The sequence below is a fragment of the Puma concolor genome, chromosome D3, assembly GCF_028749965.1.
Source record: "Puma concolor isolate L17-30 chromosome D3, mPumCon1.1.hap2, whole genome shotgun sequence".
NCBI classification, from domain to species: domain Eukaryota; kingdom Metazoa; phylum Chordata; class Mammalia; order Carnivora; family Felidae; genus Puma; species Puma concolor.
Window position 1 is genome coordinate 94,904,359 of NC_141678.1, and position 12,021 is coordinate 94,916,379.

Sequence of the window (12,021 nt, forward strand, 5' to 3'; positions counted from 1 at the left end):
ATTTATTTTTGAGACAGAGAGAGACAGAGCACGAACGGGGGAGGGTCAGAGAGAGAGGGAGACACAGAATCTGAAACAGGCTCCAGGCTCTGAGTTGTCAGCACAGAGCCTGATGCGGGGCTCAAACTCACAGACCGCGAGATCATGACCTGAGCCGAAGTCGGACGCTTAACCAACTGAGCCACCCAGGCGCCCCCCAAAGGATTTATTGCTCCACATACTCTTGGTCCTCAAGTGTCATCAGGCCATAGGGAAACAGGACAGGTGTGCTCAAAAGAATGGTTGCACACAGGCATTCTAAACAGAGCCTCGACAGACACGTCAGTTAAGTCAGTTAACTTTTCTTATTCAAGTTTTAATTTAAATTCCAGTTAACGTCAGTTAATTATTGATTTCAGGAGCAGAATTCAGTGATTCATCACTTACATACAGCATCCAGTGCTCATCCCAGTAAGTGTCCTTTTTAATCCCCCCCATCCAGCCCATCCCCCACCAACCTCCCTCCATCAGCCCCCAGTTTGTTCTCTATTGTTAAAGTCTGTTTTATGATTTGCCTCTTTCTCTTTTCTTCCCCCCATGTTCATCTGTTTTGTTTCTTAAATTCCACATATAAGTGAAATCATGTGGTATTTGTCTTTCTCTGACTGACTTATTTTGCTTAGCATAATACTCTCTAGCTCCACATTATTGCAAAGGGCAAGATTTCATTCTTTTTGATGGCTGAGTAATATTCCATTGTGTGTGTATATGTGTATATGTGTGTGTGTGTATACATACACACACATATGTATATTGTGTTCATTGGGGTGCATGTACCCCTTCGAATCTGTATTTTTGTATTCTTTAGGTCAGTACCTAGTAGTGCAGTTACTGGGTTGTAGGGTAGTTCTATTTTTAACCTTTTGAGGAACCTCCATACTGTTCTCCAGGGCGGCTGCACCAGTTTGCATTCCCACCAGCAGTGCAAGAGGGTTCCCCTTTCTCTGCATCCTTGCCAACGTCTGTTGTTGCCTGAGTTGTTAATGTTAGCCATTCTGACAGGTGTGAGGTGGTATCTCATGGTGGTTTTGATTTGTATTTCCCTAATTGTGAGCGATGTTGAACGTCTTTTCATATGTCTGTTAGCCATCTGGATGTCTTCTTTGGAAAAATGTCTATTCATGTCTTTGCCCATTTTTTAACTGGGTTGTTTTTTGGGCATTGAGTTTGATAAGCTCTTTATAGATTTTGGATACTAACCCTTTATCAGATAGGTCGTTTGCAAATATCTTCTCCCAGTCTGTAGGCTGCCTTTTAGTTTTGTTAATGTTTACTTCATGGAGATAAAAAGCTCTTGTGCAGAAGCTTTTTATCTCTATGAAGTCCCAATAGTTCATTTTTGCTTTTGTTTCCCTTGCCTCAGGAGACATACCTAGTAAGAGGTTGCTATGGCCAATGTCAAAGAGATTATTGCCTATGTTCTCCTCTAGGATTTTGATAGTTTCCTGTCTCACATTTAGGTCTTTCATCCATTTTGAATTTACTCTTGTGTATGGTGTAAGAAAGTGGTACAGTTTCATTCTTCTGCATGTTGCTGTCCAGTTTTCCCAACACCATTTGTTGAAGAGACTTTTTTTTTTTCCAATTGGATATTCTTTCCTGCTTTGTAAAAGATTAGTTGACTGTATGGTTGTGGGTCCATTTCTGGGCTTTCTATTCTGTTCCATTGATCTATGTATCTGTTTTTGTGCCAATACCATACTGTCTTGATAACTTGAAGTCAAGAATTCTGATGCCTCCAGCTTTGCCTTTCTTTTTTAAGATTGCTTTGGCTATTTGAGCTTTTGTATGGTTCCATACAAATTTTAGGATTGTTTGTTGTAGCTCTGTGAAAAATGCTGGTGGTATTTTTATAGAGATTACATTAAATGTGTGGATTGCTTTGGGTGGGATAGACATTTTAACAATATTTGTTCTTTCAGTATGCGTGGTATGATCTCAGTCTTTTTGTACTTTTTTGAGGGCTGATTTGTGACCCAGTGTGTGATCTATTCTGGAGAATGTTCCATGTGCACTTGAAAGGAATGTGTACTCTGCTGTTTTAGGATGGAATGTTCTGAATATACCTGTGAGGCCCATCTGGTCCTGTGTGTCATTCAAATACATTGTTTTCTTTTCTGCTTAGATGGTCTGTCCATTGATGTAAGTGGGGTGTTAAAGTCCCCTACTATTATTGTATTATTAATGAGTTTCTTTATGTTTATTATTAATTGTTTTTACATATTTGGGTGTTCTCAAGTTGGGGGCATAAGTCTTCTTGTTGGATAGATCCCTTTATTATGATACGGTGCCCTTCTTCATGTCTTGTTACAGTCTTTGGTTTAAAATCTGGTTTGTCTGATATAAGTATTGCTATTCCAGCTTTCTTTTGACATCCATTAGCATGATAAATGTTTTTCCATCCCCTCACTTTCAATCTGCAGGTGTCTTTAGGTCTAAAATGAGTCTCTTGTAGGTAGCATATACAGGGATTTTTTTTAATCCATTATGATACCCTATGTCTTTTGATTGGAGCATTTTGTCCATTTACGTTCAGAGTGATTATTGATAGATATGAATGTAGTGCCATTGTATTACTTGTTTTATCATTGTTTCTGGAGATTTTCTCTGTTTCTTTCTAGTCTCTGTTGCTTTTGGTCTTTCTTTCCCATTCAAAGAGTCCCCTTTAATATTTCCTGCAGGGCTGGGTTAGTGGTCACAGACTCCTTTAGTTTTTGTTTGGGAAACTCTTTATCTCTCCTTCTATTCTGAATGACAGTCTTGCTTGATAGAGTATTCTTGGCTGCATATTCTTCCCATTCAGCATGCTGAATATATCATGCCACTCCCTTCTGGCCTGTCAAATATCTTTGGAGAGATCTGCTGCTAATCTTACTTGTCTTCCCTTGTATGATAGGGACTTTTTTTGTCTTGCTGATGGTTTTTCTTTCTCTCTATATTTTGAAAATTTAACTATGATGTATCTTGGTGTTAGCCTGATTTTGATGGGAGTTCTCTGTACCTTCTGGATTTGGACATCTATTTTCTTCCCTAGATTAGGGAATATTTCAACTATAATTTCATCAAATAAACCTGCCTCTTTTCCTTTCTCTTCTGGGACTCCTATGATATGAATGTTACTACACTTTATGGAGCCACTGGAGTTCCCTAAGTCTATATTTGTGATCCAATATTTTTCTTTCCCTCTTGTTTTCAGTTTTATTATTTCCCATAATTTTACTGTCTATAGCACTTATTCATTCCTTTGCTTCTTCCATCCTTCTTGTGAGTATATACAGTTGGTTTTGCATCTTGGTTATAGCATTTTTTGATTTTGGCCTGTATAGTTTTTAGGTCTTTTATCTCTGTGGTAAGGGACTTCCTGGTGTCTTCTATGCTTTTCCTGAGACCAGCTAGTATCCTCATGCTTATTTTTTTAAATTCTGGATCAAGCATATTACTTATATTTGTTTCGAGTAGATCCCTGGTTATGACCTTTTCTTGCTCTTTCTTTTGGGATGAGTTCCTCCATCTTGGCCTTCTTCTTTGTGTTAGGAAAGCCTGTTATAATTCCTGCTCCTGAGAGTAGTGGCTTTATAAATAAGAGGTCATATACTGTCCATGGCCTTGTGCTTCAGGGTGTGTCTCTGATGTGTGCTGCATGCACTCTGCTGCTATGTTTTGGCTGTTCCTTCCCTCAGGTGAGTCCATGTAGAGTTTCTCCTTGCCTGCAGTGGGGAGGTTTTGGACGTTTTCTGGAGTGTGGCAAGTTTTAACTTGGTGTGCTTTGGTCTGCATGTTAAAAGAGACCTGATGCTATTTCCACTAGAGCTGAAACTTTGCAGCACTCTGTGGTCAGTAGACTTTGTGTGTTCAGTGGTTCTGTGCTGGTCTTCTGGGGAAGGGCCTGCTGCTCTGGTTCTTAGACAAGTGTGAGCCAAAAAGCAGCACCTGCAGAACATGGGGCAGGACTTGGTGTAAGCAATTTAGGCTGCCACTGTTGGCATTGTGCTGCTTACTGAAATTAGTTTACACTGAGGGGCAGGGGAGAGAAATGGTGCAATCCCTCTCCCTCATCCTGGAGAGGGAAGTTTGCACCTGCTGCTGTCTGGGAAGCCCTCCCAGAAGAGCAGACTATCTCTTCTCCTGTGTCCTGGGCATCCCTCAGATCCCTGCCTTCACCCTGACTGTGTCTGGGCTGTCTGCCCACCTGGAAGCTCAGCACACCTGTGTTCTATCCCAGGAAGGCTGGCTGAGTTTTAAAACTCGAAGCTTTAGGGACCTGGTATGGCAGAGATCCATGATGGTCCACTGGGGGAGGGTTTTACTGTGTTAGGACTGATGCAGGTTTGTCTCAGAAGGGCAGTTGCACCAAAGTGCAGGAGTACTGGTTTTGGAGTAAAGTGCAACAAAGAGCCAGTGTTCAGGTTAGCTACTCTCAGCAGGTGTCTCTACACCTATGCTGAGGAGCAGGAGATGGTAATGGTGCCTGCCAGCTCTTTTGTCCCTGGAGAGGCAATGCCACCTTGCCCAGATGTGCTCCAAGAAGGGGGAACCATCTCTCTTGTGCATCCCAAGGGATCCTTAGATCATACCTTGTGCTCCCGAGCTTCTGCCCTCTTTCTCCACAGGAGCACTGTAATGCCCTCAGGGCTCCACGCCGAGCATCACATGGACCTCTAAAAGTCCAGTCTTTGAGCCCCATTGGTTGTAAAAATTCACAAAAAAACAGTCCCTTTCAGTTTCCTGGTCAATGGCTTTGGAGAAGTGTTTTCCCTCTCCCTCTCCCTCTTCCTCCTCCTCCCCTTCCCCCTGCCTCTGCCCCTTCCCTTCCCTCCCCCCCCACCTCTCCATGGCCAAGGCCTTCTGTAGCACCTGTGATCCTTTTCTCCCCCAAATCACATCTCTGTACCTCCTGCTTTCTATGGTGTGGCTTCTTCTCTCCCTCTAGTTGTGCAATGTGTTCTGTCAGTCCCCAGATCAATTTTTGGCTGTTCAGGATGATTTGGTATTTATCCAGCTGTGTTCAGGGAAGAGGCAAGCCTAGCATCCTCTTACTACTCTGCCATCTTAGCTCCTCTCTCCTCCCAATTATTTTTATTGTGGTAGAGTACACGTAAAAACTACCATCTTAACAATTTTTAATTGCACAGCTCAGTGATATTAAATTAGTCTAGGTGATATTAAAGGCTAGGCTCAGTGATATTAAATTAGTTAGGCTACTTCCATGATTTCGCTATTGTGCATCATGCTACCATGAACATGGGTATACAAATATTGTACTTAATCGCTTTAATTAACACTGAATGTACAGGTCCAGTATGGCTCAACTATGAAGTAAAAGGGTCATCAGTGAATGATGTGCGATAAAGCCCTAGCCACACCTGGGTGGTGAGCCTAGCTTCTTTGTATTTTTTCATTTTATAAATTTTCTAGAATGTACATTTATCTAGTTCTCAAAATATAAGTGGTGTGCCATCTAACAGCATTACCAATTGAAAAAAAGTGAGTCCCTTTGCCCCATTAAACCATTGTACATGGAGTTGTTGCTGTCAGTGTTGAAGTAAGGTGCTCCTAGATGATGCAGAAGTTTCAAAGCTTGAAGTTCAAGAATCAAAAAAGTAGGTCATCTGGTTGGTTGCTGATAACCCCCGACAGTGAAGTTCTAGGATAAACAATTACTTCACTGTTTTTACTACCTATGAAACTTGAGTTGAAGGAGCAACACATCCCGCCACCACCAGCCTCATGAAAGCCTTCTTGAAACGTATCTCTTTCCCTCACTGCTTACATTTATTGAGCAGAAAAAACTGCAGGTGTAAACCCCACACAGTAACTTGAGGTCAGAGAGATGGAGACACCCCCATGGCCTGTCCCTGTCCCCACTGGCCCCCAGGTGGAGATTGCACTGGGACAGGTAAGGGGCCAGAAGACAGCAAACGGACAGTTTCTGTCTAGACACATACTTAATAATTCATGAATAAAGGAACCTCTCAGCACCACATCTAGCAACTTTGAATGTAACTGGCTGCTGGCTGCGGTCCCGCTTGCTAAGCTGCCTGCAGAGATGGGATGGTGACTCATGATGTCTCCTGCCTCTTTCCTGAAATGTTGCAGCCATCACTTATTTATTCTCCGTCTATACCCACTGGGTCCTATTACGTGCATGTCCCTAATGGCTGGTGGGGATGAAAAGTGAATGAAATGGGGTTTGTGCCCTACTGGAGCTCTCCACTCTGAGCCTTAACGCTGTGGTCTGTCTCTCTTGCAGGAGCAAGGAGAGGGAAGACTGGAATGGGAATGGCAGACAAGGCTTCCCAGAGGAGGAGGGAAACAGGAGGAGGTAAGGAGGGTCTGCCTCAAGCAAGAAGTGGCGTGCAGTGGCTTTGGAGGAATGGCTGTGTGGGAGACCCACTGGGAAGCTCAGTGGTGGAGAATCGACTTCAGGATGTGGGGTCAGAGTCTGACAAGCTGAGAGATTCTTTCTGTAATTTTGGTAAGTAAATAAATTTGGTAACAGCAATATGGCAGTATATATGTATGCATGTATCTAGAACTTCAAACAGCCTTCCTCTTCCCCTTTCCTTCCCTCTTAGTCCTAAACTGTGGCAGGACTCAGCCCAGCTCCACATGGGTGGGGGAAGCAGGGACTGCATGCCTGGAGCAGGGCAAGAAAGGAACGCATGAAGGGGGGCGGGCAGGACGTGAGACCGGTCATTGCCAGTGCAAGCAGGGTGATGGGAGGTCAGTACCTGGAAAGCCCAAGCTGGGTGAGAGGGGATGGAGGGGCGTGAAGCCCACATCAGCAGAGGGTGGCAATGTGTGGGAACGGGGATGGTGACAGTGGCTTGGCATGGGCTGTCAAGCCTGTGTGTAGAGGGGGCCCGGAAGCTCTCTTTGCTCACGTGTACCTTTGTGTGTTATTACTGCACACACATGCAGTAACCCCCAGTTCTGTCCTGGGAGGCCTGATAGTGGCACCCCAGGGCAGTAAGCACACCTACAGCCCAGATCTTGGCTTTTAAACACCATTCTCCACAGAAGAAATCAGAATGCCTTGGGGGCTGGGGGTGGGGAGAGGTTGGCTTCAGGTCTGAGGCAGGAAAAATAGGAGATGCAATGAAACATCTAGTTGAACCAGAAAGCAAGAATATGCTTCAAGAATAATGAGGGAATGTAAAAAAGACACAGAAGCCAGTTTGAAGAGACTCCCACTAGCCAAATCTGAGGCATTCTGACACCAAAATAATGACAGTAAAGACTTACAATGAATTGAATAAAATAGGCGTCCGTACTAATATAAACAAACAGATTACTTGGAAATTTGATGGGGAATGCAGTGTTCCATAGTCTCAAAGTACCTCCTTACAAAATACTTAATAATTACAAAGGACGAAAGAAAGCTTCACAGTGGGGAAGCCCTGAAGATGCCACTGGGGTGAAGTGGTCAGAGGGAATGGACATCATCTGTGGTGGACAGACAAGTGGGGTGCTGCCTGCTGGAATGTTCCATGAGCACAGCATTGCTTCTGTGATTACTCCTGCCAAAGGGCCGTTGCCTGAAACTAGCTGTGAGGTTTTTTTCAGACAAAACCAAATTACAAAATAACTGGCTTGTAGCCTGCAGAGCTGTCAAGGTCATGAAAATCAAGGAAGGACTGAGAACCGTGTCACAGTGAGGGAGAGTGAAGACAACTGACTGGATTCTGAACTTGCGCTTTTAAAAAAATGTTTTAGCGTTTATTTATTTTTGAGGTGGGGAGGGGCAGAGAGAGAGGGAGACACAGAATCCGAAGCAGGCTCCAGGCTCCGAGCTGTCAGCACAGAGACCCATGTGGGGCTCAAACTCATGAGCTGCAAGATCATGACCTGAGCTGAAATCGGGCGCTTGACCAACTGAACCACCCAGGTGCCCCTGAAGTGGTGCTTTTATTGTAAAGGGGCATTATCAAGGCAATTGACAAAGCAGGAGTGGGGTCAAGGGTTAGATGATAGTGTATCAACATACAGATTAATTTCCATTAATTAATGGAAAAATCCAGGGAGCCAGGATATCTGTATTCTCATTTACTTTCTATTTATTTATTTTTAAAATTGAGGATATAATGGACATGTAACATTAGTTTCAGTGCACAACATTATGATTCAATATTTGCATATATTGTGAAATGATCACAAAAATAAATCTAGTTAACATCTCTCACCCCACATAGTCACAATTTTTTCTTCTTGTGATAAGAATTTTTAAGATCTACTCTCTTAGCAACTTTCAAATATACAAATATGGTATTATTAACTATAGTCCTCTTGGTGTATATCACCATGACAATTATTTTATAACTGGGATTTTTTAATAATAAATTATAATTCTTTTATAACTGGAACTTTTTACCTTTGAACCCCCTTTACCCATTTTTCCCGTTCTTCACCCCTGCAGCCACCAGTCTGTTCTCTGTATCAGAGAGCTTGGTTTTTATTGTTGTTTTTAATTCCACATATAAGTGAGATCATACCGTATTTGTCTTTCCCTGACTTATTTCACTTACGATAATGCCTTCAAGATCCATCCATGTTGTTTCAAATGGCTGAATGATGTTACATTGTGTGCGTATACCATGTATTCTTTTCTTTTTTAATCTCATCTCTCTCTTTTTATTTTAATCCCAATATGGTTAACATACAGTGGTATATTAGTTTCAGATGTACAATGTAGTGATCCAACAATTCCATATATCAGTGCTCATCACAGTAAGTGTTCTCTTAATCCCCTTCACCCATTTCACCCACCCTCTTCCCCTCTGGTAACCATCAGTTTGTTCTCTATATTCAAGAGAGATATATACTATTGTTCTCTCTGTGGTCTGTCTTTGGTTTGTCTCTTTTCTGTTTGGTTTCTTAAATTCCACATATGTGAAATCGTATGGTATTTGTCTTTCTCTGACTTACTTCACTGAGGTTTATACTGTCTACATCCATCCAAGTTGTTGCAAATGGCAAGATTAATTCTTTTTTATGGCTGAGTAATATTCCATTACGCACATGCACACACACACACACATACGCACCATATCTTTTTCTATCAATGGACATTTGGGCTGCTTCTGTAATTTGGCTGTTGTAAATAATGCTGCAATCAACATAGGGGTGCAAATGCCTTTTCTAATTAGTGTTTTTGTTTTCTTTGGGTAAATACCCAGTAGTGGAATTACTAGGTTGTATGGTGATTCATTTTTAATATTTTGAATATTTAATAATATTCATATTTAATATTCATTTTAATATAGAGGAATACCTCTATATTCCACAGTGGCTGGACCAGTTTGCATTCCCACCAACAGTGCATGAGGGTTCCAATTTTTCCACATCCTCGCCAACACTTGTTGTTTCTTGTCTTCTTGATTTTAGCCATTCTGACAGGTGTGGGGTAATATCTCACTGTGGTTTTGATTTGTATTTTCCTGATGATGAGTGACGTTGATCATTTTTTTATGTATCTGTTGTGCATCTGTATGTCTTCTTTGGAGAAATGTCTGTTCATGGCTGAATTTTTTTTTTTTTTTTTTTTTTTTTTGAGAGAGAATGTGAGTGGGGGAGAGGCAGAGAAAGAGGCAGAATCTCAAGCAGGCTCCATGCTGTCTGAACAGAGCCCATGCAGGGCTTGAACTCATGAAACTGTGAGATCATGACCTGAACCAAAATCAAGAGTTGGACGCTTAACCAACTGAGCCATCCAGGTACCCCCATATCTTCTTATTTTTAAATTGGATTATTTTTTGGGTGTTGAGTTTTATATAAGTTATATTTTGGATACTAACCCTTTATTGGATATGTCATTTGCAAGTGTCTTCTGTTCACTAGGCTTTTAGTTTTGTTGGTTGTTTCCTTTGCTGTGCAGAAGCTTTTTGTTTTTATGTAGTCCCAATAGTTTATTTTTGCTTTTGTTTCCCTTGCCTCAGGAGATCTATCTAGAAAAATGTTGCTATGGCCAATGTCAGAGAAATTACTGCCTGTGCTCTCTTCTCTCTCTCTCTCTCTCCCTCCCTCCCTCCCTCCCTCCCTCCTCTCTTTTTAAGGTTTCAGGTCTCACATTTAGGTCTTCAATTCATTTTGAGTTTATTTTTGTGTATGGTGCAAAAAAGGTGGTCCAGTTTCATTCTTTTACATGTAGACATCTAGTTTTCCCAACACTATTTGTTGAAGAGACTTTTTCCCATTGCATATTCTTCTTTGTTGAAGGTTAATTGACCATATAAATGTGGGTATATTTCTGGGCTTTCTATTCATTTCTGTTGATCTATGTGTTTATCTTTGTGCCAGTACCATACTGTTCTAATTACTACAGCTTTGTAGTATATCTTGATATCTGGGATTGTGATAATTTTGGTTTTATTCTTCTTTTTCAAGATTGCTTTGGCTATTCAGCTTCTTTGTGGTTCCACACAAATTTTAGGATTATTTGCTCTAGTTCTGTGTAAAATGCTGTTAGTATTTTGTTAGGGTATACCACATTTTCTTTATCCATTTATTCATCAATGGGCACTGAGATTGTTTCCATATCTTGGCTATTGAAAATAATGCTGCAATGAACATGGTAATGCATATATCTTTTTGAACTAGTGTTTTCATTTTCTTTGGATAAATACCCAGAAGTGGAATTACTGGGTCATATGGTAGTTATATTTAAAATTTTTTAAGGACCCTGCATACCGTTTCCGTAGTGGCTGCACCAATTTACATTCCTTCCAAAAGTGCACGAGGTTTCCCTTTTTCTCACATCCTCACCGACACTTGTTTATTTTATTTTTGGTAATAGTTATTCTAACAGGTGTGAACTGATATTTAATTATGGTTTTGATTTGCATTTTCCTGATGATGAGTGATGTTGAGCATCTTTTCATGTACCTCTTGGCCATCTCTGTGTCTTCTTTGGAAAAATGTCTATGTAGATCCTCTGCCCAGTTTTAAATAAGATTTTTTTTTTTTATTTAATTTTTTTTTTAATATGGGGCACCTGAGTGGCTCAGTCGGTTGAGTGACCGACTTCGGTTCAGGTCGTGATCTCAAGGTTTGTGAGTTTGGGCCCTGCGTCGGGCTCTGTGCTGACAGCTCAGAGCCTGGAGCCTGCTTCAGATTCTGTGTCTCCTCTCTCTCTGCCCCTCCCCCACTCATGCTCTGTCTCTCTCTGTCTCAGAAATAAATAAATATTAAAAAAAATTAAAAAAAAATTTTTAAATATAATCAGATTTTTTCTGCCATTGATCAAGCTGTGTGTGTTATCTATCTCAGTTATTAATCCCTTGTCAGATATATGATTTACAAATATATTCTTCCATTCAGTAAGTTGCCTTTTGGTTTTGTTGATGATCTTTTTTTGCCGTGTGGAAGCTTTTTAGTTTGATGTTGTCCCACTTGTTTATTTTTGTTTTTGTTGCCTTTTCTTTTGGAGTCAGATCCAAAAACTCATAACCAAGACTGATGTCAGAGAGCTTATCATTTGGAGTTAATTTTTGTATATGGTATAAGATAGCAGTCTAGTTTCATCCTTTTGCATATGGCTGTACAGTTTTCATGGCTTATTTATTGAAGAGTATCTTTTCCCAGTATATATTCTTTCTCTTTTGTCATAAATAATTGACTATATATGTGTGGATTTATTTCTGGGCTCTCTATTCTATTCTATTGGTCTATATGTCTATTCTAATGCCAATACCATTAAGTTTTGTTTACTATAGCTTTGTAATGTAGTTTGAAATCAGGGAGCATGATACCTCCAGCTTTGTTCTTTCTCAAGATTGCTTTGGCTATTTGGGGTCTTTTATGGTTCCAAAAATTTTAGGGTTCGTTGTTCTATTTCTGTGAAAAATGCCATTGGCATTTTGATAGAGATTTCAGTGAATCTGTAGATTGCTTTAGATAATATGGACATTTTAACAATATTAATTCTTCTGGTCAGTGAGCATGGAATATCTTTCCATTTATTTGTTCTTCAATTTCTTTCATCAA

At 40.8% G+C, this 12,021-nt stretch overlaps 1 long non-coding RNA gene across 1 annotated transcript in view; it reads left to right on the forward strand.

Moving 5' to 3' along the window:
• The first annotated feature begins 345 nt into the window (after positions 1-345).
• The window catches only part of LOC147575725 (uncharacterized), a 46,455-nt gene continuing 34,779 nt past the window's right edge, over positions 346-12,021 (forward strand). The window contains exon 1 of the long non-coding RNA XR_015242689.1: positions 346-6,361. This is a non-coding gene — a long non-coding RNA (uncharacterized LOC147575725). The remainder of the gene's footprint in view (positions 6,362-12,021) is intronic.